The sequence below is a fragment of the Balaenoptera acutorostrata genome, chromosome 7 (genome assembly GCF_949987535.1).
Source record: "Balaenoptera acutorostrata chromosome 7, mBalAcu1.1, whole genome shotgun sequence".
Taxonomy (NCBI): Eukaryota; Metazoa; Chordata; class Mammalia; order Artiodactyla; family Balaenopteridae; genus Balaenoptera; species Balaenoptera acutorostrata.
The window spans coordinates 90,102,330-90,122,903 of NC_080070.1; positions in this window are offsets into that span (position 1 = coordinate 90,102,330).

Consider the following 20,574-nt stretch of genomic DNA (forward strand, 5'->3'; position numbering starts at 1 on the left):
TAGGAGCGTGCATGGTTCATTTCTGCATCCGCCTGTGATGGCCTTCAGGTTCTTTCAGGTTTGGCTCCTGTGGCTGCGAGTCCATGTCCGTGTGTCCTGGTGCAGGGCTGGTGGGTTTGTGTTCACCTGGGAGGAGCACTGTGGGTCTCTGTGCAGGGACTTCGCTATCTGAGGCCCGGTTGTTTCAGAAGTGGTTGCATCCCCCCGTTGCCTACCAGGCTTTCCATTGCTCCACATCCTGCTGATATTTGATACTATGTCTTTCACGTCTGCCATTCTGGTAGGTGTATGCACGGTATTTTTCTTATGGCTTTAATCCCTCTGTTGTTAGTGAAGTTGTACATCTTGTGGTATTCATGGACTATTTCCTGTTGTTTTTTAAAAAGTTTTAAAAATTGTGGTCAGATATACATAACATAAAATTTACTATCTTAACCATTTTTAAGTGCACATTTCAGGGTCAAGAAGTAATTCACACTGTTGTGCAAACCTGACCACCATCATCCTCCAGAACTTTTTCATCTTGCAAAATTGAAACAGTCCCCATTAAACACTCACTCCCCATTGTCCCTCCCTCAGCCCCTGGCACTCAACATCCTACTTTATGTCTCTATGTTTCCGACTGCTCTAGGGGCCTTGTAGGAGTGGATCAAGCACTGTTTGTTTTTTTGTGTCTAGGTTACATCACTGAGCATAATGCCCTCAAGGTTCATCCCTGCTGCAGCCTGTGTCAGAATTGCCTTCCTTTTTAGGCTGAATAGCATCCCCTTGTATTGATGGACCGTGTTTTTCTTCTCCATTCATCCATTAGTGGACACATGTAATATCTACATTCATTTCTGCTGTCATAATATTTGTGGAATAATATCAGAAAGTCCTATGAATCAAAAGTCATTTGCCATTAGCTTTTTTCTTAAACTTTTTGTTGTGGAAAACATCAAGGCTAAGAAAAGGGTAAAATACATGTCAGCTTCACTTGTGTTCAGGAATTAATGCTTTACGGATTCACTTTATTCCCTGTGTGTGTGCTATGTGTGTGCATGTGCCTGTTTGCATACATATGCTGTGCATGTGCATAGGTATGTGCACTTGCACACATTAGTGTGTGCATGGGCATATGCGTGCATGTGTGTTCACATGCTAGTGTGTGAATATATTTGTGCTGTGCACATGCATATGTCTGTGTGTGTGCTGTGCCTGCCCGTGCGCACACCTGTGTGTTTGCTGGAACCACTTGCAAGTTGGTTGCAGACTGAATTGTGCCCCAGATATATCCGCACGCAGCTGCTCTAACAATCCTGCGTAGCCACGTAAAGGTCACAGATCTCAGGGATTTAAATGGATGGAGCAGGATATCCTGACACAGAGTTTGTCTTCCAATGACTGTCACTGTCTCAGTAACATCCTTCACACCTTCTTTAAGCCCCATTCAGGGTCCAGTTTAGACTCCCATTACATTCAGTCGCCTGCCCCAGGTCCCCTAAAGCAACCATGTCACCGTTGGAGAGCCCGGCCAAGGCTGGGGGTGCCCCTACTGTTGGCCTGGCCTCCAGGCCCTGCACTTGGCTCCTGTGTTCCCATCTCTCAGCCAGGCCCCGACTTGGATGGGGCCGCCACCTCTTTCCACACAGGGTCCCATCGCCCAGTCAAGGGGGTTCATTCTCCCCAAACACAGCATCAGGAGTGGGGGGGGGGTGACAGTCCCCACTGGGTCTCCTTCATGTGAGACCCTGTGCTGTTGAAAGAGCAGGCACCCTGCCCTTGGGGGTGGGGGGCTGGGGGGTGACATGCGGCCCACGATGGGCAGGCGGGTCTCCGGGTGGGGCGAGCCAGTGTGCAAGGAGTTCCGCTGTGGGTTCTCCTCTCCAACGGCTTCTGTGCCCCTACCTCTCCCCGTGCCTCCCGTCGAAAACAGCGCGGTGCCCGGGACGGGAGCCATGGGAGCCGTCAGCCACCGCCCCCTCTACACACACACACACACGCACACGCACACGCACACGCTGCAGGGAAGCAGGGCCTGAGTGAAGGGCTCTCAGCGGCCCTGAGCGCCCCGCCCGGAATCGGCCAGCCGAATGGACAGACCGGATCTCCCGGCCCGGACCATGCAGGACTCTCCTGCCTGGGCTTCCAGTTTGGCCGCCTCCTTCTGGAAGCCTGGGAGGCTGGAATCAGGCCACTTCTTGTCTGTCCTGGCAGCAGACTGGGCTGCACTCTAAGAAGTTCGTGGCTCGCCCGTGGATCCTGACCATCAGGTGGCCAGAGAAATTGGGAACATTTCTGTTTTGCCTGTTGAAGTGTTTAATGACAAAGATTTTGTTCAGTTTCCTGATGTGGGTGTCCAAAGATGAGAGACCCATGTGTGTGATCTGTACCTCCTATGAGATCAGCCCTAAGCTAGTTTAAACATGATCAAGTTCTGTCTACATGGTAGATTTAGACCTCTGCATGTCCTGTCTACTGATTATGTTTAGAGCTGACCATGTGTTGTCTATAATAAGAAGATTTAGACCTGACCATGTTCTGTGTACGCTAGGACTATGGGGACCTGGGTAGAGACCCGGCCGGGCCTCAGTACTGGGAAGCTCCGTGCCTGCATCTGAATGTCAGTGCTTAGATGTCTGGGGTCTGGAGCTGAGGTGGGCTTGTCTACGTAACAGCCTCTCTTCTGAGTGTGGTGACCTGGTCCTCCCAAGGGTCAGTGCTATGGTTGGGGCCTTAGTCATAATCCCTGCAAGGTTCACCTTCCCTGGGGCTCATGGAGAATCCTCAGGAGGACTACCTGGCAATAATTCCAATTCACCAGCACGTGCATGGTGCATAGGGAAGCAGGTTTAGCTGGTGAATTGATTGCAGGGCACGCAGATCGGGCAAAAGGCCGATGGGTGACAGCTGAGGCTGCTGCTGAGCTCTCCCTCCAGTCTACCGTCCGTACTCAGCAGAGTCCAGAGCTGCCCCTCGGCTTTCAGCCCTGCTGTCCTGTGAGTTTTCTCAACATGTAAGTGAGACGAGAAAGGACTGAGCATGCCAGCACCAGGGTCGTGTGTTCAACTCTAGTATGAAAGCTTTAAAAACAGTTAAAATCACACAGAACCAAAGTGAGAAGAGGAGGACTCCTCTGGGACAAGTGTGGGGAAAGGAGACCCACCTGACACTTTTTCCCATCCCAGGAGGTCCCAGGGACCCAGCTTGTTTCCACATTGGGGGAGCCCCCTGCAGAGCCATGGTGTCCTGACCAAGGGGACGTGTGACCCCAGGTGCAGGGTCTGGGGAGGTGAGGTCACCCTGGGACTGTGGACATGTGACCCAGGTGGAGGGGTCTGGGGAGGTGGGTCACCCTGGTGAGTGTGGATGTGTGGCCCCAAGGTATAGGGTGTGGGGACTGTGTGGGTCTCACCATACCTGCATGGGTCAGGATCACATGTATGGGGAGACCGCATATGCGCTCTTTGCCTGCAGTGTGCCCTGTCCCCTTTGAGATTGCCAACCTCTGCATTAAGGGTGTTGTCCTGATTAACCTGTGGTTCCTTTTCTTCTCTTAATCTTGTCACAATCATATGAGGTCAGGCATGTTTGAGTGGGTTGCTGCTCTGGGTTCCGGTGAGTGACAACACTTGGTGGTATCATATTAATACTATAGCATATCATATGTCTAATCTATGGGGGTCACCACTGCCTGGGTCGCCCTGGACAGAGGTCAGGTGAGCATAGACTAGCCCCCCCTAAGAATGGTCTCCCACGTGCTCTGTGAGGGTACCGTGATGGCCCCTAAGGTAGGGGACTGTGTCTGGGCCTCCGACATTTGTGATGAAGGGGAGTCGAAATGGAATCACAATTAACAAGACATTATTTTAAGAATTTATTTTAAGTGAAATAAAACACACGTCACATACCCTTTACCATCATCACCATTTTAAGTGCACGTTTCTGAGGCATCAGATATATTCACTTTCTCGTGGAGCCATCACCACCATCCCTAGAACTTTTCATCTTGCAAAACCAAAATTCCACAACCATGAAAGTCTCATTCCCCATTCCCGCCCACTGCCCCTGGCACCGATATCCACTTCAGTCCCTGAGTTGTTGACTCCAGGGCACCCACTGGAGTGGAATCCTGCAGTGTTTGCTGACGGGTCATTTTGGAAGAGCTGACTTTCAGTCTGAAGCTCTGCCTGTTTGCATCTAAAGAATCTGCATTTAAGGAGAGGGTGTATGAGGAAGGGGGTGTATGCGGGACAAAGGTGTCCGGGGTGCAGGTGAGCCAGGACCTGACCAGCTGCCTTTTGGGTCCTCTGGTCCCATCTCTTGGTCTGTGCCTCATCTGCATCATCACTGTCCCCGCTGGCACCGCTGGGGTGTTGTTGTCTGAGTGAGATTCCCCTGGTGCCCCTGCTCTCCTCCCCTCCTCCGGCTGCTTGGGGAGGGAACTGCTTGCTGTGTGGTCTCTACTCCTGAGGCATGAAGGACCCTGCAGCATGGACCTGCAGAGTGTGGGGTGTGGTCCCAAGAGCAATGGGCCCACATAGGACACGACATCGGGGCGTGACAAGTGCTAGGGCTGCCTCATCGCTGACAGGGATTGTGGCCCAGATCCTGCTCGAGAGGGCGTGGTGGGTGGCCTGGGACCCTAGAGGCCCCATTCCTATACTGGAGCTTGGAGAGTGCATCCCCATGGGCTCCAGATTCACCCCATATCTCAGCCATATCCCTCTGTCCTGTCTTTGAACTCAGGAAAACGAGCTCTCTTGTCCACAACATAGGCCTGGTCCTGTTGATATTAGGATTCTTGAAGTTAGGCGTCCTGGGATCGCAGCTCTTTTTAGGCCTGAGAAGGAACAACTCCGGAGTGTACAACAATTTCAGATGAAACTCATATTCAATGACTATCCCTAACTACTCGGTTGTTGACTTCTATTAGTCATTATTCTCCTGGTTTTAGCTCTGATGTGGGGATTACAGAAGAGTCAACATTTAAATCTTCATAATCTGTGTATTTGTAGCTTCAGTATCATTACTGACCCATAGTTTTTTATGGTTTGGGAAGAGTTATTGATTTCATGTATCATGTAAAGGATTCACAATGATGATAGGGCAATTAAGATTACAATAATAGCTAGTAAATTGTTCACATTTTCTCTACCTGTGCATCTATTGTATGCATATGAGTTTAGATGTCAATATTAGTGAAATGATATAGAGGACTAGAGATCTTATTTTAAAAATCACTATTAATGTGTGATGAAGAAAATGTAAAAGTTCTTCCATAGTCGGGGATGTTGTGTCTTGAGAGCCTAGATGAAATTGATATGCCTTAGTGATATACAGGCTTTTAGCCTATCATTTAACTTTGACAAAGCTACATCACTTTTTACTTTTATCTCATTTATTGAGGAAGACATAATTGTTATGGTGTTGGCTTGAAACGGGTTGAAAAGGACTTGAGTCTTTCCTTATTTTACATTTACATAGGTAGGATCTTGAAACATAGGATATGGTGGAGGACATCCGTGTAACCATTCTAGGTTAGGAGTAGCAATTCCCACTGCTAAGACTTCTTGTTTAGACACAAATGCTTTTCAAAGTATGAAGATTATTAGCATTACTGCTGCTACTGGGATGAATGAGCCTAAAGACAAAATATGTCATGTTGTGTGTGCCTCAGGGTACTCAGACTAACGTAGTGACACCCCTGAGAGGCCACGAAAGTGCTGCAGGAAGTCATATTTACTACTACAAATATACTGGTGAAGTGAATTTTTGCTCATGCTGAGTTAACTGTATAACCTGAGAATAGTGGGAATCAGTGTAGGAAGCCTCCTATAATAGTGAAGACTGCTCCCATGGACATTAGGTCATGGAAGTGTGCTACTACATAGTATGTATCCTGGAGGACAATGTCTGGGGATGAGTTGGCTAAGATGATTCCTGTCAAACCACCTACTGTAAAAAGAAAAACCAAAGCCTAAAACTCATAATATAGTGGGAGGTCATATAGTATTACCTCCGTGAAGAGTTGCTAACCAGGGACTTCCCTGGTGACGCAGTGGTTAAGAATTCGCCTGCCAATGCAGGGGACATGGGTTCGAGCCCTTGTCTGGGAAGATTCCACATGCCGCGGAGCCAAAAGTCCGTGTGCCACAACTACTGAGCCTGCCCTCTAGAGCCCGCAAGCCACAACTACTGAAGCCCACGCGCCTAGAGGCCGTGCTCTGCAACAAGAGAAGCCACTGCAATGAAAGGGCCGCACACCGCAACGAAGAGTAGCTGCCGCTCACCGCAACCAGAGAAAGCCTGTGCGCGGCAACCAAGACCCAACTCAGCCAAAAAAAAAAAAAAAAAAAGAAAAGAAAAAGAAAAATTAAATAAAGAATTGCTAATCAGCTAGATACTTTTACTCCTGTAGGGATAGAAGTAATTACAGTAGCTGATGCAAAGTATGCTCCTGAGTCCACAGCTATCCCTATGGTAAACATATGATGGGCCGACAAGAGAACTCCTAAAAAACCAGTGGACATGACTCATACTATTCCCAGATAGCTGAAAGGCAATTTTTGTCCTAAATAGTGTGTAATGATATGTGAGTTTATAACAAACCCTGTTAGGCCATGAATAAAGACTTCAGGGTGAGCAAAGTATCAAAATAGGTGTTGGTATAGGATTCAGTCTCCTCCTGCAGGGTCAAAGAAAGTAGTGTTTAGATTTCTGTCTATTTTTTTAAATATTTATTTATTTATTTATTTATTTATTTATTTATTTATGGCTGTGTTGGGTCTTCGTTTCTGCGCGAGGGCCCTCTCCAGCTGTTGCGAGCGGGGGCCACTCCTCATCGCGGTGCGCGGGCCTCTCACCATCGCGGCCTCTCTTGCTGCGGAGCACAGGCTCCAGATGCGCAGGCTCAGTAATTCTGGCTCATGGGTCCAGCTGCTCCGCGGCACGTGGGATCCTCCCAGAACAGGGCTCGAACCCGTGTCCCCTGCATTGGCAGGCGGACTCTCAACCACTGCGCCACCAGGGAAGCCCCTAGATTTCTATCTCTTAACAGCATGGCAATTCTGGCTGCTTGGACTGAGATTGGTAATTATAGTAATATGGCTATAGTTGGGGAAGATTAAACAAATAATGGTGTTTGGTATTGGGATATGACTGCTGGTTTTGTATTAAAGACTATAGTAATAAAAGTAATAATACCAAGAATTGAGGAGACACCTGCTAAATGTAAGGAGAAAACAGTTAGGTCGACAGAGGCTCCTGCATGGGCCAGATTGCAGGCTAGAGCTGAATACACGGTTCCACTGGTACCAGAACCAGCTTCTACTCTTGGTGATATGAGTAGGAGTAAGAATGATGGGGGAAGTAGTCAAAAGTTTATATGATTTATTGGGAGAAATGCTACTTCAGGTGTCCGAGTTATTAGTGGCCCAAGTCAGTTTTCAAAGCCTGCAATCATAACGGGTACAGCTATAAAGAAAATTATTACAAGTGCAGGGACTGTTATGACGACCTTACAGATTTGGGCATCTCCAAGGAGCGGTCCAGGTCAGCATAGATCAGCCTGGATTAATATAATTAAGGTGCTGCCTGCTACTCCAGCTCAAGCACCAAATAGTAAATATAAAATGCCGATATCTTTGCGATTTGTTGAAAATAATCAGCAGTGTATGAACAGAGGTAAAATGACTGAGTTAGCATTAGACTGTAAATCTAAAGACAGAGATTGAGCCCTCTTTCTGGCAAAGCCTGTGGTGAATCAACAAATTGAATTGTAACTTCAGAGAAGCAGCTTCAATTCTGCCAGTGATTTTCCTGCCTTTTTTTTTCTTTTTTTCTTTCTCAAATGAAGGAGAAGTAGACTGAAGCCAGTTGACTAGAGGATTTGCCTGTTAACTAAAGTTTCCTGGGGTTAAAACTCATCAATCTCGTAAAGATTTGGCTTAAATACAGTGTTTGCTTTACATTCAATTGATGTAGAAAAAAAGTCTTGCAATCCTTATTTTTAGGAATTAAGTAAATTTCACTTGTTTAGGGTTTTGAAAGCTCTTGGTCTGAACTAACCTAAATTCCTAGTCCAGCACCGATAGAATGGGTGTTGTGTGTAGTAATCGTGTGGGTATTATGATTGGTAATGATAGGAAGGTTATTTCTTTGTATGTTCAAATTGTTTTGTGTTTGTGTTGTTTAATGAAGGGAATATAGTTAGTGATGTGGAGTATGTTAGCTGCAAGTAGAAATATATGCTGAGGACTGCTATGATGGCTATTAGTGTTGGTAGAATGATGTTGTCGTTTCTGTTATCTCTTGGATAACTATTCATTTGGGTAGAAACCCTGATAGTGATGGGCGATGTCCTAATGATACAATAATGGTGAGGAAAATGATTGTGATGGGAGGTGTTTTATCTCATGTGTGTGATAACGATAATCTTGTAGTACATGATCTGGGCATAAATAAGAAGAAGATAGTGTTGTTATGATATAAATTAGCATGTTTAGGATTGTTATAATCTGAATATACATTATAATAGCTGTTATTCATCCTATATGGGCAATTGATGAGGAGGGTGTAATATTTTCCCGGTGAGTATGGCGAAGTCTGCCTCAGCCTCCAGCTATGATTTATAATATCACTATGATTAATAGTATATTTAGGTTGATGGATGGTGACATGTGGTATAAAACTGATAGGGGTGCAATTTTGTCATGTTGATAGCATCAGGTCTGCTGTTCATGGGATGCCTTGTGTGACTTCAGGCACTCAGAAGTGAAATGGGGAAAGTCCTACTTTTGTGACAAGGGCGATTGTCATGAGGGTGGATGCTGCTGGATTAAAGATTCTTCTTATTCATTGTGCTCTTTGGCCAGAGTATATTAGATTAATGATAATAGCCATTATAAGTAGTATTGATGTGGTGGACTGTTTTAGGAAATATTTGTTGGATGCTTCTGTAGCTTATGGGTTCATGTTTTTTATTAGAATGGGGATACCATTAAGCAGTGTGAGCTTGTTATACAATTATATTTCCTGAGAAAATGGTCAGTAGAATGATTGTAAAAACAATGAGAGTTTATTAGCACAGGTAGGATATACAAAAATATTTTGGGGGTATGGGCCTGAAGCTTACTTAGAGAACTTTACTATAGAGCATGTGGTGTAATGTGGTAGGTAGCATGGAGAATGTAAAATTATTAGGAAGAATTCAATTCCAGGAATAAGAGCATTGAAACCTCTATGATTGACTCTATCAAAGTAACTCTTTTGTCAGACATATTTCGTAAATTTGTGGTGGGTTGCCTGGTATGATGACAAATAGTGAAAACTCTCATATACATAGGGTTAATGTTAGTCGTAAAAAAAACTTTTTATAAGAGATGTATGCGTTGATCATATCAAAATTGTAGGTAGGAGGCTCAAATTCATAGAAAGGAGATTGTTAGATGTGTTTTAATGATGACTTGGGCTGTATATAATTCTGGCACCTAGGGATTGTCGAATGCTCCTAAAAATAGATTGCTGTGGAAATGTTTATTATAGGGAAATTGACATATTCTCTAGGAGGGACGGGGTGAATGGGCCTGCTATATTTTCTACATTGAAGATATGTACAGGTTTTGATGCTACTTCTGTTAAATCAAGTGGGGCTTCATTGGATTTCTGCTACTGCGGAGATAATCAAATTCTGAGTAGGGGTCAGGAGAAAATTAGTCATAGGTGTTCTTGTGTAATAATTACTGTTGAAAGTGTAAATGATCCATTTATCAGTAAGACTGAGAATAGAATAACTGCTACATTACTTCATATGAGATGATTGTCTGTGCTATTGTTCCTAGAGCTCCAGTGAGTGAGTATTTTGAATGTGAAGTTCATCCAGATCTGAGGATGGAATAAATGGCTAGGTGTGATATGGCTAAAATAAATAATATGCCTACATTTATATTAATTAGTGGATAAGATATGGGAAGAGGAATTCATGTTGTGAGAGCCAGAGTTAAGGCTAGCATTGGGGTTAAGGCTAGCAAGAGAAGCCACCGCAATGAGAAGCCCGCGCACCGCAACAAAGAGTAGCCCCCGCTTGCCGCAACTAGAGAAAGCCTGCGCATAGCAACGAAGACCCAACGCAGCCAAAAACAAATTAATTAATTAATTAATTAATTAGTTAACTATTTTAAAAAAAGTACTATATCCTTCTGTACAGCTTCTCTGGGAAGAACAGAGAGATGGCGTAGGAGAGTGAGAAAGACCAATATTTAGTGCACATCTCTCATGCAGGTGCTCTGTTGGCTCAGACAGATTTATCCCCACTTTACAAAGGAGGAAATAATCTCAGAGTGGTTTAGTAATTTTCCCAAAGCCAAACAGCTATGGAGTGGCAGAACCAAGATCTGAACCAAGTCTGTTACCTTCAAAGCCTAAGTCCTCATCACAACAAAACCCAATTAATATTTACATTTATCGAATTACATTGCAACCTGGGGAGTTCTTGGCACAATCCTGAATAAGAGTGAGAAAGAAAGAAATAGCATTGTTCCCACAGTCAACCCAAATTTTTGGAGCAGCTCCTAGATGCCTGTCCCTTTTGGGGGTTCAGCAGTGATCAAGACAGGAAGAGTCCTGCTTTCATGAACCACGTAGTGGGGAGGAGAGACGGGTGCAACTTGGGTGAGGGATTTCACCTTGCTGGACCTCTGTTTTGTCATCTGGAAAATGGGATGGTTGTTCCTCATTTTCTGGGATTGTCCAGCCCTCACATTCTCTGATTCCATAAGAAGCATTCGTTTTCCTGTTTCTTTAAAATTCATTCAGGCCGTGAGCTGTGATGAATGTTGTTAGCTGCTCCCCAAAGCACTCTATTCCCACCCTTTTCCTGTGATCAGGTCTTTCCCGAAACATGACTCACAGTCAGTCAGTCAAGTCACAGAACCTAAGGGGCACCCAGCAGAAAAATTCCAACCCTTGCTTCCCAGGAGCTCTGCGATCTACCTGCCAGGTAAACTTGACTCACCTGGCACAAGGTGGCCATCCCTGGTTTCACATCAACATGATCTCAGGCACAAACCTCCTTGTTTTTCCATTTTGTCTTTAAGTTACTTGTTGAAACAACTGCACAAATATGACAAAGGTATAAAATCAGGCATCTTCTGCCCCCAGTGCCTACTAATAAATGATTTTCTGCCACTTTAATGATAAAGATAGAACATTTCAACATTCTGCTACCCTTATTATTTGTCATTTTTGTTGATATTTCTATTGAATACATCTTTCAATATTTTAACAATGGAACATTTATTTAGGTTGTTCCAGACCCAGCCTTTAGTGGTAAAGGTTTTGTTGTTATATTTCTGTTATGTTTCCTTTAAAAATCATTATCCTATTTAAATGGATTAAGTCAATTCTATAAGCATTTATCTTATGATATGGATGAAATTGATACATAGAGGGCAGTAGTACAAGTTGATTGGACTTGAGAACCTCTATTAGCACAGTTAAGTATAAATATTGTCTATATGTAAACCAAAGTACATGCCGAGTGAGATTCTCCGACTTTTTTTCACTGTCTGCCCCTCAAGCCTGTGGGTAATGGAATGTTTCTTGCCATATCAGTAAACAAAGGATGTCACAGTCTTCAGCACTTGCAGGCCTCCAATGTGAGCCGGCGGGCCCTGAGGCACTCAGGATATGCAAATACAGAATGCAGGCCCCAGAGAGCTGAGGTGCATATCAAAGGAAGGATTTCAGTGAGCCCATGCAAAGAAAAGCGCCACATTCCTCACCTTGGGAGAGCTGGTTTTCCTTAGTTAACAATCACCTTTTGATGTTCCCCATTACCTGCGCCAGTCCCCTGCCCTGTCCCCTCCCCCCGGTACTTTAGCTCAGGGAGGAAGGAGCGCAGAGGGACTCGGCTGAATAAGGGGCCTGCGCGCCTCGGGAGGAGTTTTCAGCCGCTTTCCCCGCAGTCGGGAGGAGGGGCGCTGACGCTGCAGCCGGACCCTGCGCCTCCCTTGCCCCGTTTCCCCTCAGGACGCTCAGGCCGACCCCCTCCCCACGCCCACCAGGCCTCGCGAGCCAGGCCGAGGGCAGGGGCGAGAGGAGGGACCGAAGTTCCCGGGGACCAGACGCTGGAGGCCGCTCTTTCTGCACAGCAGCGGCGGGTGGCAGCGAACCCCTGCCCCTCAGAAGCTGGTCTTGTGCTGCCGCCCGGGCACCGGACCAGGCGGAGGGTCGGCGCCCACTTACCCGGCCCGCCGTCCCCGCGACTGTCACGGCTTCGGCCGCCGGGGCACCTCCAGAGCCGGCAGCCTCAGTGAGGTCGCCCTCCCCTCGGGCTCCGGGGCAGTTCCGTGAAGGCGGAGGGAAGAGACCCCGCCCGAGCCGGGAGTTCCAGCTCTGAGGAAACGCGGGCTCTGTTCAGCGCGCAGTGGGTGGGACCGCTCTGCCCCGAGGCCTTCCGGGAGGGAGCGGGGCGGCGGGGGAGGGAGCCGCCAGGAGCGCAGGGCCCCGTCGGGGGTCCTGGAGGGGCGGCCCGGCCTGGGGGCCACGCCCACTGTGGCCGCAGCCCAGGTCTTTTTCCTGGAATCCTACACGAAAAAGTTAGAAAGATACACAGTCTATAGTAAATATTCACAGATGATTGTTGCTGCTGCGCTCACTATTCTATTAAAGGTGTAAAATCCATAAAACACTTTACGTTCAAAATTAAATATGAATTTTTACCTTTCTAATTATGTCTCTGATATTCACAGTTGTGGTTAATGAATCAGAGACTGTGGCATCAGTAGGTAAAAATGAGCTTGTTAAAAAAATAGAACTCAGGCCCACCGGACCTACTGAATCACAATCTGCACTTTTACAATCTCCCCAGTGTACTTGTGTACCCATGAATGTTGAAAGGTACATTTCTACCTCGACATGTCTTTTCTGTATGAGAAGTACACACATTTTATCCAGTTTGATATAAATAAAACACTCAAAAATGCATAAATGCATATGCCTGTGTTGAAACCATCATTTTATCATTTCTTTTCCAGACAAGTATAGTTTCTATATTGGTTTTGTGGATCACATGCCATACTCTCTTCTTGTAGTTAAAAATAAGGTAGAGAAAGTTACTTTGTTAAAAAAAAAAAATATATATATATATATATATATATATATGAGTGGATAATTGAAGACACTCTTCTAAATTAAAAGCAGTTCTCTTAACTTGCTGTTTTCTACTTGGGTCACATTATGAACTCTTCCCGTGGCCACATGGCATGTGTACTTTTAATTTCAGGGACTGCTGACATTCCAGGATGTGGCCATAGATTTATCTCAAGAGGAGTGAGAATGCCTGGACCAAGATCAATGGGAATTGTACAGGGATGTGATGTTACAGAAGTACAGGAACCTTCTCTCCTTGGGTGAGGATACCTTCCTTCCAGAATTCCTTATGCAACCACAGGGTTTGGAGTCCTTCATTTGTAGAATGTCTCCTGAAATCTTCTGCTTCCTACAATAGGGTTTCAGATTGCAACGTTTCAGGAAAGATTGGGAGTTTGTGGGTATAATTTTTCTTATTCTATTAAAATTGCAGCCTCCCTTTCAATATACTTTGTAACTGCTTGGGATGTGTCTATATGAACTGTGTACTATATGCTTCTGTTATAGTCCTTACAATATTTTATTGTCTTATTTTCTGTAACCATTTTCCATGGATTCTTTGGGCTTAAGGTATATTAAAAGGGAGACTGCGATTCTCCCTTTAAAAGGGGACTTATTAAAAGGGGACTTCCCTGGTGATGCAGTGATTAAGAATTCGCCTGCCAATGCAGGGGACCCGGTTCGATCCCCGGCCCGGGAAGATCTCACGTGCCACGGAACAACTAAGCCAGTGGGCCACAATTACTGAGTCTGCACGCCACAACTACTGAAGCCGGTGTGTCTTGAGCCCGTGCGCCATTTATTTTTTGGAGAATAAAACCACTTCTGAGTGATTAAAATTTAGGCCAGCTAGTCAAAATGCTTTATCACCTGTTCTTCTAAAACACTGATCAATGGAACAAGTTTTACTAGGGATAACAGTGTAATTGTATTCTGGAGTTCATATGGGCAATATGGTTTATGACCTTGATGCTGGATCACGACATTTCAATGGTATAACTGCTATTAATTGTCTGTTTGTTCAACGATTCAAGTCTCACGTGATCTGAGTTCAGACTGGAGTCATCCTGGTTGGTTTCTGTCTATTGCAGATTTCTTCCAGTATGAAAGGACAAGAGCAATACGGCTTACTTTACAAAATGTCTTCAAACTAAATGATGATATAATCTACATTCAATTAATTTATACATACCCTACTGTAGAACAGGGTTCGTTATGCTGGCAGAGCCCGGTAATTATGCAAAACTGAAACTTTTTCTGCACTGGTTCAAGTCCTCTTCCTAAGAATATGTTTATAATCAACATTCTTTCACAAATTACCCAATTTAATTCACCATAGCATTCCTCATATTAACTAAATGGAAAATCCTAGGCTATATACAAATCCAGAAAGGGCCAAAATTCATCAGCCCCCATGGATGATTACAACCCATTGCTGAGGCATTCAAATTACTTATTAAAGAACCACTATGTCCACCAACATCATCAATTTATATATTTTTGCCCCAATGCTAGCCTTAACCCTGGCTCTCACAACATGAATTCCTCTTCCCATATCTTATCCACTAATTAGTATAAATGTAGGCATATTATTTATATTAGCCATATCACACCTAGCCATTTATTCCATCCTCAGATCTGGATGAACTTCACATTCAAAATACTCACTCACTGGAGCTCTAGGAACAATAGCACAGACAATCATCTCATATGAAGTAATGTAGCAGTTATTCTATTCTCAGTCTTACTGATAAATGGATCATTTACACTTTCAACAGTAATTATTACACAAGAACACCTATGACTAATTTTCTCCTGACCCCTACTCAGAATTTGATTATCTCCGCAGTAGCAGAAATCCAATGAAGCCCCACTTGATTTAACAGAAGTAGCATCAAAACCTGTATATGTCTTCAATGTAGAAAATGTAGCAGGCCCATTCACCCCGTCCCTCCTAGAGAATATGTCAATTTCCCTATAATAAACATTTCCACAGCAATCTATTTTTAGGAGCATTTGACAATCCCTAGGTGCCAGAATTATAGATTCTTTCATCTTGTAAATATAGTTTTTAAGAAAAAAAATAATTTTTATAGTTTTACTACCTTTCAACAAAATGTACTCCATTGCTGTGGAATATTCCTTCATAGGAGCGTGCATGGTTCATTTCTGCATCCGCCTGTGATGGCCTTCAGGTTCTTTCAGGTTTGGCTCCTGTGGCTGCGAGTCCATGTCCGTGTGTCCTGGTGCAGGGCTGGTGGGTTTGTGTTCACCTGGGAGGAGCACTGTGGGTCTCTGTGCAGGGACTTCGCTATCTGAGGCCCGGTTGTTTCAGAAGTGGTTGCATCCCCCCGTTGCCTACCAGGCTTTCCATTGCTCCACATCCTGCTGATATTTGATACTATGTCTTTCACGTCTGCCATTCTGGTAGGTGTATGCACGGTATTTTTCTTATGGCTTTAATCCCTCTGTTGTTAGTGAAGTTGTACATCTTGTGGTATTCATGGACTATTTCCTGTTGTTTTTTAAAAAGTTTTAAAAATTGTGGTCAGATATACATAACATAAAATTTACTATCTTAACCATTTTTAAGTGCACATTTCAGGGTCAAGAAGTAATTCACACTGTTGTGCAAACCTGACCACCATCATCCTCCAGAACTTTTTCATCTTGCAAAATTGAAACAGTCCCCATTAAACACTCACTCCCCATTGTCCCTCCCTCAGCCCCTGGCACTCAACATCCTACTTTATGTCTCTATGTTTCCGACTGCTCTAGGGGCCTTGTAGGAGTGGATCAAGCACTGTTTGTTTTTTTGTGTCTAGGTTACATCACTGAGCATAATGCCCTCAAGGTTCATCCCTGCTGCAGCCTGTGTCAGAATTGCCTTCCTTTTTAGGCTGAATAGCATCCCCTTGTATTGATGGACCGTGTTTTTCTTCTCCATTCATCCATTAGTGGACACATGTAATATCTACATTCATTTCTGCTGTCATAATATTTGTGGAATAATATCAGAAAGTCCTATGAATCAAAAGTCATTTGCCATTAGCTTTTTTCTTAAACTTTTTGTTGTGGAAAACATCAAGGCTAAGAAAAGGGTAAAATACATGTCAGCTTCACTTGTGTTCAGGAATTAATGCTTTACGGATTCACTTTATTCCCTGTGTGTGTGCTATGTGTGTGCATGTGCCTGTTTGCATACATATGCTGTGCATGTGCATAGGTATGTGCACTTGCACACATTAGTGTGTGCATGGGCATATGCGTGCATGTGTGTTCACATGCTAGTGTGTGAATATATTTGTGCTGTGCACATGCATATGTCTGTGTGTGTGCTGTGCCTGCCCGTGCGCACACCTGTGTGTTTGCTGGAACCACTTGCAAGTTGGTTGCAGACTGAATTGTGCCCCAGATATATCCGCACGCAGCTGCTCTAACAATCCTGCGTAGCCACGTAAAGGTCACAGATCTCAGGGATTTAAATGGATGGAGCAGGATATCCTGACACAGAGTTTGTCTTCCAATGACTGTCACTGTCTCAGTAACATCCTTCACACCTTCTTTAAGCCCCATTCAGGGTCCAGTTTAGACTCCCATTACATTCAGTCGCCTGCCCCAGGTCCCCTAAAGCAACCATGTCACCGTTGGAGAGCCCGGCCAAGGCTGGGGGTGCCCCTACTGTTGGCCTGGCCTCCAGGCCCTGCACTTGGCTCCTGTGTTCCCATCTCTCAGCCAGGCCCCGACTTGGATGGGGCCGCCACCTCTTTCCACACAGGGTCCCATCGCCCAGTCAAGGGGGTTCATTCTCCCCAAACACAGCATCAGGAGTGGGGGGGGGGTGACAGTCCCCACTGGGTCTCCTTCATGTGAGACCCTGTGCTGTTGAAAGAGCAGGCACCCTGCCCTTGGGGGTGGGGGGCTGGGGGGTGACATGCGGCCCACGATGGGCAGGCGGGTCTCCGGGTGGGGCGAGCCAGTGTGCAAGGAGTTCCGCTGTGGGTTCTCCTCTCCAACGGCTTCTGTGCCCCTACCTCTCCCCGTGCCTCCCGTCGAAAACAGCGCGGTGCCCGGGACGGGAGCCATGGGAGCCGTCAGCCACCGCCCCCTCTACACACACACACACACGCACACGCACACGCACACGCTGCAGGGAAGCAGGGCCTGAGTGAAGGGCTCTCAGCGGCCCTGAGCGCCCCGCCCGGAATCGGCCAGCCGAATGGACAGACCGGATCTCCCGGCCCGGACCATGCAGGACTCTCCTGCCTGGGCTTCCAGTTTGGCCGCCTCCTTCTGGAAGCCTGGGAGGCTGGAATCAGGCCACTTCTTGTCTGTCCTGGCAGCAGACTGGGCTGCACTCTAAGAAGTTCGTGGCTCGCCCGTGGATCCTGACCATCAGGTGGCCAGAGAAATTGGGAACATTTCTGTTTTGCCTGTTGAAGTGTTTAATGACAAAGATTTTGTTCAGTTTCCTGATGTGGGTGTCCAAAGATGAGAGACCCATGTGTGTGATCTGTACCTCCTATGAGATCAGCCCTAAGCTAGTTTAAACATGATCAAGTTCTGTCTACATGGTAGATTTAGACCTCTGCATGTCCTGTCTACTGATTATGTTTAGAGCTGACCATGTGTTGTCTATAATAAGAAGATTTAGACCTGACCATGTTCTGTGTACGTTAGGACTATGGGGACCTGGGTAGAGACCCGGCCGGGCCTCAGTACTGGGAAGCTCCGTGCCTGCATCTGAATGTCAGTGCTTAGATGTCTGGGGTCTGGAGCTGAGGTGGGCTTGTCTACGTAACAGCCTCTCTTCTGAGTGTGGTGACCTGGTCCTCCCAAGGGTCAGTGCTATGGTTGGGGCCTTAGTCATAATCCCTGCAAGGTTCACCTTCCCTGGGGCTCATGGAGAATCCTCAGGAGGACTACCTGGCAATAATTCCAATTCACCAGCACGTGCATGGTGCATAGGGAAGCAGGTTTAGCTGGTGAATTGATTGCAGGGCACGCAGATCGGGCAAAAGGCCGATGGGTGACAGCTGAGGCTGCTGCTGAGCTCTCCCTCCAGTCTACCGTCCGTACTCAGCAGAGTCCAGAGCTGCCCCTCGGCTTTCAGCCCTGCTGTCCTGTGAGTTTTCTCAACATGTAAGTGAGACGAGAAAGGACTGAGCATGCCAGCACCAGGGTCGTGTGTTCAACTCTAGTATGAAAGCTTTAAAAACAGTTAAAATCACACAGAACCAAAGTGAGAAGAGGAGGACTCCTCTGGGACAAGTGTGGGGAAAGGAGACCCACCTGACACTTTTTCCCATCCCAGGAGGTCCCAGGGACCCAGCTTGTTTCCACATTGGGGGAGCCCCCTGCAGAGCCATGGTGTCCTGACCAAGGGGACGTGTGACCCCAGGTGCAGGGTCTGGGGAGGTGAGGTCACCCTGGGACTGTGGACATGTGACCCAGGTGGAGGGGTCTGGGGAGGTGGGTCACCCTGGTGAGTGTGGATGTGTGGCCCCAAGGTATAGGGTGTGGGGACTGTGTGGGTCTCACCATACCTGCATGGGTCAGGATCACATGTATGGGGAGACCGCATATGCGCTCTTTGCCTGCAGTGTGTCCTGTCCCCTTTGAGATTGCCAACCTCTGCATTAAGGGTGTTGTCCTGATTAACCTGTGGTTCCTTTTCTTCTCTTAATCTTGTCACAATCATATGAGGTCAGGCATGTTTGAGTGGGTTGCTGCTCTGGGTTCCGGTGAGTGACAACACTTGGTGGTATCATATTAATACTATAGCATATCATATGTCTAATCTATGGGGGTCACCACTGCCTGGGTCGCCCTGGACAGAGGTCAGGTGAGCACAGACTAGCCCCCCCTAAGAATGGTCTCCCACGTGCTCTGTGAGGGTACCGTGATGGCCCCTAAGGTAGGGGACTGTGTCTGGGCCTCCGACATTTGTGATGAAGGGGAGTCGAAATGGAATCACAATTAACAAGACATTATTTTAAGAATTTATTTTAAGTGAAATAAAACACACGTCACATACCCTTTACCATCATCACCATTTTAAGTGCACGTTTCTGAGGCATCAGATATATTCACTTTCTCGTGGAGCCATCACCACCATCCCTAGAACTTTTCATCTTGCAAAACCAAAATTCCACAACCATGAAAGTCTCATTCCCCATTCCCGCCCACTGCCCCTGGCACCGATATCCACTTCAGTCCCTGAGTTGTCGACTCCAGGGCACCCACTGGAGTGGAATCCTGCAGTGTTTGCTGACGGGTCATTTTGGAAGAGCTGACTTTCAGTCTGAAGCTCTGCCTGTTTGCATCTAAAGAATCTGCATTTAAGGAGAGGGTGTATGAGGAAGGGGGTGTATGCGGGACAAAGGTGTCCGGGGTGCAGGTGAGCCAGGACCTGACCAGCTGCCTTTTGGGTCCTCTGGTCCCATCTCTTGGTCTGTGCCTCATCTGCATCATCACTGTCCCCGCTGGCACCGCTGGGGTGTTGTTGTCTGAGTGAGATTCCCCTGGTGCCCCTGCTCTCCTCCCCTCCTCCGGCTGCTTGGGGAGGGAACTGCTTGCTGTGTGGTCTCTACTCCTGAGGCATGAAGGACCCTGCAGCATGGACCTGCAGAGTGTGGGGTGTGGTCCCAAGAGCAATGGGCCCACATAGGACACGACATCGGGGCGTGACAAGTGCTAGGGCTGCCTCATCGCTGACAGGGATTGTGGCCCAGATCCTGCTCGAGAGGGCGTGGTGGGTGGCCTGGGACCCTAGAGGCCCCATTCCTATACTGGAGCTTGGAGAGTGCATCCCCATGGGCTCCAGATTCACCCCATATCTCAGCCATATCCCTCTGTCCTGTCTTTGAACTCAGGAAAACGAGCTCTCTTGTCCACAACATAGGCCTGGTCCTGTTGATATTAGGATTCTTGAAGTTAGGCGTCCTGGGATCGCAGCTCTTTTTAGGCCTGAGAAGGAACAACTCCGGAGTGTACAACAATTTCAGATGAAACTCATATTCAATGACTATCCCTAACTACTCGGTTGTTGACTTCTATTAGTCATTATTCTCCTGGTTTTAGCTCTGATGTGGGGATTACAGAGGAGTCAACATTTAAATCTTCATAATCTGTGTATTTGTAGCTTCAGTATCATTACTGACCCATAGTTTTTTATGGTTTGGGAAGAGTTATTGATTTCATGTATCATGTAAAGGATTCACAATGATGATAGGGCAATTAAGATTACAATAATAGCTAGTAAATTGTTCACATTTTCTCTACCTGTGCATCTATTGTATGCATATGAGTTTAGATGTCAATATTAGTGAAATGATATAGAGGACTAGAGATCTTATTTTAAAAATCACTATTAATGTGTGATGAAGAAAATGTAAAAGTTCTTCCATAGTCGGGGATGTTGTGTCTTGAGAGCCTAGATGA